General features: G+C 49.5%; 1 non-coding gene across 1 annotated transcript; it reads right to left on the bottom strand.

The window, feature by feature from the left end:
* Nucleotides 1-4506: 4506 nt before the first annotated feature.
* trnaa-cgc (transfer RNA alanine (anticodon CGC)) lies at nucleotides 4507-4579 on the bottom strand. The gene has a single exon. It is a non-coding gene; the product is annotated as a tRNA-Ala (tRNA).
* Nucleotides 4580-6313: the final 1734 nt, after the last annotated feature.

Below are 6313 nucleotides of genomic sequence, written 5' to 3'. Positions count from 1 at the left end.
CAGTCCAGTCTGGTGTCTCTCAGCTCCGGTCCAGTGCAGTCTGGGGTCCCTCAGCTTCGGTCCAGCACAGTCTGGGGTCCCTTGGCTCCAGTCCAGTCCAGTCTGGTGTCCCTCAGCTCCAGTCCAGTCCAGTCCACTCCAGTCCTTGGTGGGGAAGGCGACTCCGATCTTAGCTGGCACAGAACCAGGAAAGGAACCTGGAAAGAATATTGTTATTGCAGGTGTGAGGGACACAGACACGGACATCACCATGACATCAAACAGCAAGAGGAGACTCCTTCTTGAATCACAGACACGACCGGGCGGCGTCCCCCTGTCTGCTCACCTGCACCTTCTCTTCTTCTTCTTGTCCTTCCCGGCAGCCTGCTCCTCCTCTCCCTCGCTCTTCCTCTCCTGACACACGGTCTCCGCCGCCTCCATCGGCTCGTCCTTATCATCTGTCTCCACCGACATGCAGCTCAGGGACTTTAAAAAGACGCACCAGCACTTCTGAAGCAGAGACAGGAGAGTCACGTTAAGAGTCGGACTGGACACTCCAGGACATGAACACTGCACTGAGAGAGAGAGGGGTTCATACACACACACTGACTGGACACTCCAGTACATGAACACTGCACTGAGAGAGAGAGGGGTTCATACACACACACTGACTGGACACTGGACAGGAGTAAAGAGAGAATCAGAGCATTACCCACTTTCTTTTTCTTCTGTCTCACAGGAGGTGGTGATTGGACCTCCTCCAGCTGGAGTCCGAGTAGGGAGAGAGGGGGCAGGAGAGGGACAGCACAGGGAGAGAAAGAGAGAGACAGGTGAGTCAAGTGTCCCAAGAGTACAGAGACTCTGCTGAGATCACACTCGCAGTGAGTGAGCCTGGGTGTAGCCCACTAATACTGACCCACTGTACACCATAGGACAGAGAAGAGGAGGAGGAGAGAGACACACTGCCTAGACACCACAGGACAGAGAGGAGGAGGAGAGAGACACACTGACTGGACACCACAGCACAGAGAGGAGGAGGAGAGAGACAGTGACAGACAGGGCTGACAAGACAGACAAGATGGGGAAACTCCACCACAGACAGGACAGGAGGCAGGGTGGGACCAGCACTGACCTTCTTCCTCTCTCCTGCCGGAGGAGCTGTCTCCACCTCCTCTTCCTCCTGCAAGTCAAGAGACAGGCTGAGAGAGAGACGGGCTGGTGGGACATCGGCGAACAGAGCTGAAGGCAGAGAGCCGGGGAGACAGGCCCAGCTGGGACAACGCAGGACAGACAGAGAGACAGACAGAAAGGAAGGAGAGAGAGACACAAAGATGAAGGCACAGAAAGACAGCAGGCAAAGAGAAAGATTGAGATTGAGGGACAAACAAACCGAGAGAGAGAGCGGAAGGAGAGAGAGAGAGGAAGGAGAGAGAAGGACAGACAGACTGACAGACGGGGCTGAAAGAGAGAGAGACAGAGAGGCAGGGACAGACAGACAGCAGGACGAGAGAGAGACAGAGATCGAGGGACAATAATTTGGTTTCAAAATTTATTCTGAAAATATACAATCATTCACTCCTGAAAAATATCGAGTTCAAATTATACATTATGTACAATATTGTAATCAACATATGGCTAATCATCAAAAATAAAAAAAACTGTACTGGGGGACACAGCTGGCTGTGCTGTTCTGGACAGAACACACTGAGGTCCAGTTTCCACCTCCTGCAGGATCAAACAGCACCTCCACTGGCTCTCCAGTGAACAGAGGGACAGACAGAGAGGCTTCAGGCTGCAGGGTGACATTGTCTCTGTGAGCTGAAAGACAATCAGGACAGAGGATGATATAAGAACACACTCTGTCAAGAATATAGAGCCCTCTAGTGATCCTACTGTAGACCTGCTCACCACCCACAGTGACGATCACAGTGCTGATACTGCTTCCATTAAGGTCCCTCACTGTGTAGTTGCCCTGATCAGCTGGAGTGAGGGAGCGGAGTGTCAGAGAGCTGTTCTGCACTGACACTCACTGTTCGTACCTGGGGCCAGGGAGCCCTGCGCTGCTCAGTAAGACTATACGATTCCGGACAGATCGTGCAGGATCAAACAGCACCTCCACTGGACCAGCAGTGTGGAGGGGGCAGACAGAGAGGCACCAGGCTGCAGGCTGTGGACTTCTGAGTGAGCTGAAAAGGGACAGGTAGAAACATGTTGAATATTTAGTTTTACAACAATACCTTGAGTTTGGACTGCGATCAGCTTCATTTTGTATTTCAGCTGTGAAAATGCAATTTCAAAAATGCACGCCACAGTCATGTTAGGTTCAAGTTACAGTTGCATCACAACTCAATACATTTGCAATTCACTTCTGAGATAATTGTTCCTGGTGTTTGTGTTGTGTATGCCTTGCAATGGAGGGGTGAGAAATAATGGACTTATTACATTATAATGAATAATAATTGCTTACACTTATATAGTGCTTTTCTGGACACTCCACTCAAAGCGCTTTGCAGGACATGGGGACTCCCCTCCACCACCACAAATGTGCAGCATCCACCTGGATGATGGGACGGCAGCCATAGTGCACCAGAACGCTCCCCACACACCAGCTATGAGTGGGGAGGAGAGCAGAGTAATGAAGCCAATTCATAAATGGGGGTTATTAGGAGGCCATGATTGGTAAGGGTCAATGGGAAATTTGGCCAGGACACTGGGGTAAAACCCCTACTCTTTTCGAGAAACACCCCGGGATTTTTAATGACCACAGAGAGTCAGGACCTCGGTTTTACGTCTCATCTGAAGGACGGCACCTGTTTACAGTTTTTCCAGTGTCCCCGTCACTATACTGGGGCATTAGGACCCACATGGGCCACAGGGTGAGAGTTCCCCCTGCTGGCCCCACTAACACCTCTTCCAGCAGCAACCTTAGTTATTATTGTGAAGAATGAAAGAATATTAGGAACATGAAAAGGTTGAATGTTTTAAATGCGTTTTTTTACTGAAACATCCGCTACAGAGATGCGCACACACGTCATTACAAACGCACACCTGCACAGAGACGTCCTCAAGCGCCTTGTTCACAATTATGGGCTCCAATAGGAACAAAAAACGCCAGCCTGACAACTCGAGCATTCAAACCAAGAACCCAACACGTACTTATGTTGGCAGCCTGTGCAGAAAAGCAGAAAGAACCACAAGCCTTCTCTATTGGGAGGAAAAACACACACTCCCTCTCTCACACTCCTGATTTCCTTAAATAGCTCATTCTTCATCTCTGGCTCCTACATACAGTATAGCAGCGCTCAGTCTGCTTTGAATAAGCCATAAATCTAAGATTTGTTTTATCTGTTCCTCTTGTCTAGGCCTAGAGCTGCTTTTCATAAAAGAGCTGTTTGCATAAATAGCTAGGGTTACAGCTGAAGACACCAGCTTCATCCCCCAGTGTGTTATACGTCGGGAGCAAGAGAAGAGGGCCAGGCCGTGCCTTTTCATAGATTTTTCTTCTGAAAAGTCAGTTTCTCAGAGGCAGATTTAGCCCCTCATGCATTGTAGAGAGATAGACAAGCCCGCGCGCGAACAGTTAGAGCTGCACCCTCACACAGAGTCAGACCCGCACAGACACGTCCTCTTGTTTAAACAAATACACAAACCTGACGGCGCTCACAATGATCCAGACACACACACACACACACACACACACACACACACACACACACACACACGACATCAGTAGTCACTCTTGCACACTGGACCCCAGCTCAGTCCTCACCTCCAGCTCCTGCAAACCGCTTCGAACAAACTGCATTAAGAAAATTAGGTTGCGTTCCGGTAGCAGGCCATCCTGGGCACCAGTGTGAGTTACACACTCATTTGTAAAAGCCCTTCCGCATCGTCGGGCATGCGTCACAGTGCTGGACCTGGGGTGTGGGTGCTGTCTGTGTGGAGTTTGCATGTTCTCTCCCTGGTCTGTGGGGGTTTCCTCCAGGTGCTCCAGTTTCCCACAGTCCAGGGACAGGCTGCCACTTTCACTGGGCAGTGCACCGTCACCGTGGCAGCATGGTGGGTCGGATCTGATTTCAGTCTTTATTTCCTTTTTTAGAGATCCTGTAACCAGGACCTGTTCACTGCCATGACGGACACAAGGAACAATAAAGCCGAAGTCTTGTTTCCCACAAGAAACAACAAAACCGAAGTATTGTTCGATGTGCCGGTACAAACTTTTAGGTTATATAGTCCTTCCTTGCTGCTTCAGACGTCATTCGGTGTTATGGTAAGGGGGGGTCGTGGTATTTGGCCAGTTAAGAGACCCTGGCCAAATGGTCAGTTTAAGATTATGCCCCCTCGCATCTGGAATCCTTATCAGTTAACCCCCTTTCCTGCCATAAACCCCTGTTGCTTAGAAGTCTAATTTTCAGGCAGAACTGACTTAAGTTAACCCTATTTACATCTTGTCTCTTACTTCAGCCCTCTTCCATTTGCTAGTTAAAAGTTGTACAACCCATTTGTATGCGACAAAAGAAGCCAGTCTGTTTCCGCCCGGTTTCGAACCGAGGGCCTTTCGCATGCGAGGCAAACATGATAACCACTACACTACGGAAACAGTGGTAAGATGTGCCCAGCGGCCCAGTGCTGAGCTTCGCCAATGCGTTTCAGCTGCTTCCAGTGCCTTTATTGGAGTGCGCTGATGGACCGTGCTCTCTCTCCAGAGACCAGCACGCCTGTCATGGACGGAGCAGGAAAGGCGGTGCCACATTCTACAGCCCTCTCCACGCAATCGGGCTACTGAAGTGGAGAAAATCGCCTCTCCAGAAAGTGCAAATATCATAGAGGTAGAGGTAGGGAGAGAGGAGGAGTACAAATTCAAGCAGAGGCCTGAGTGGAGCACTGTCGTATGGCCCTGACATCAATCCCTCAACTCTCTGCATAAAGCAGTGTCTTATGGCCATAACATCCCACCCCCACCACTCTCAATGGAAAGCACTGTCGTATAACCATGACATCCCACCCCCACCACTCTCTGCATAAAGAAGTGTCGTATGGCCCTGACGCCCACCCCTCCACTCTCTGCGTTAAGCTGTGTTGTCAGGCCCTGACATCCCACCTCCGCCACTCTCTGCGTAAAGCAGTATCTTCAGGCCCTGACATCCCACCCCCGCCACTCTCTGTATAAAGCAGTGTCATATGGCCCTGACATCCCACCCCCACCACTCTCTGTGTAAAGAAGTGTCGTATGGCCCTGACACCACCCCTCCACTCTCTGCGTTAAGCTGTGTTTTCAGGCCCTGACATCCCACCTCCTCCATTCTCTGTGTAAAGCAGTGTCATATGGCCCTGACATCCCACCCCCACCACTCTCTGCGGAAAGCACTGTCATATAGCCCTGACACCCACCCCTCCACTCTTTGAATAAAGCAGTGTCGTCAAGCCCTGACATCCCACCCCCGCCATTCTCTACGTAAAGAAGTGTCATATGGCCCTGACACCCACCCATCCACTCTCTGCGTTAAGCTGTGTTGTCAGGCCCTGACATCCCACCTCCGCCACTCTCTGTGTAAAGCACTGTCGTATGGCCCTGACATCACACCCCCACCACTCTCTGCGTGAAGCACAGTCATATAGCCCTGACGACCACCCCTCCATTCTTTGCATAAAGCAGTGACGTCAAGCCCTGACATCCCACCTCCGCCACTCTCTACGTTAACCCCTGTTAACTCGCTTGCTGAATGATCTCTCAAGAAATCCCTGGTGAGATTCAACAGGTGTTTTCTTCAACAGCCACTAAAAGTCTGATGACCTTCTCTGGATTTCCTGAATATGATGTAAAATTAGTTCAAATCATTTGGTAGTTAACAGAACAAAATGCTTTGGAGGTACATTTAAAACAGCAGAGCAACACTGTAGCACTTCGTGTGTGACTGAGTTTAATTGTGTAAACCTGTCTCTCTATGAACACGAGCAAAGAGTTCTCACTCAACAGAAGATTGCGATGTGAGCACAATAATGTAAGACATCTGGTGATGCCAGGGATTGAACTCGGAACTTCATACATGAAAACCATTGAACTACATCCCCTATGGCACAGATGGTGGAACTGACTTAAAGATGTGCATATGTTCACTGACCACAATCCACCCTTTATGAATAATTGAAATGAATAATTTATTTTTATATCCAGTCACATGGGCGACGGTGGTTGATTCTTCAATGGGGGAGAGCGTTTTTCTACCTCCTTACTCGACTGTCTTTCAATTATGTTTTCCTTGAAATCTTTTTGCATCTTTTAAGTGCTTGCGATTAAATTACGCATAGAAAAACAGCAGTACAGTTGATGTTC

This window comes from Lepisosteus oculatus, chromosome 14, assembly GCF_040954835.1.
Source record: "Lepisosteus oculatus isolate fLepOcu1 chromosome 14, fLepOcu1.hap2, whole genome shotgun sequence".
NCBI classification, from domain to species: Eukaryota; Metazoa; Chordata; class Actinopteri; order Semionotiformes; family Lepisosteidae; genus Lepisosteus; species Lepisosteus oculatus.
This window is presented reverse-complemented; position numbering and strand designations above follow the sequence as displayed.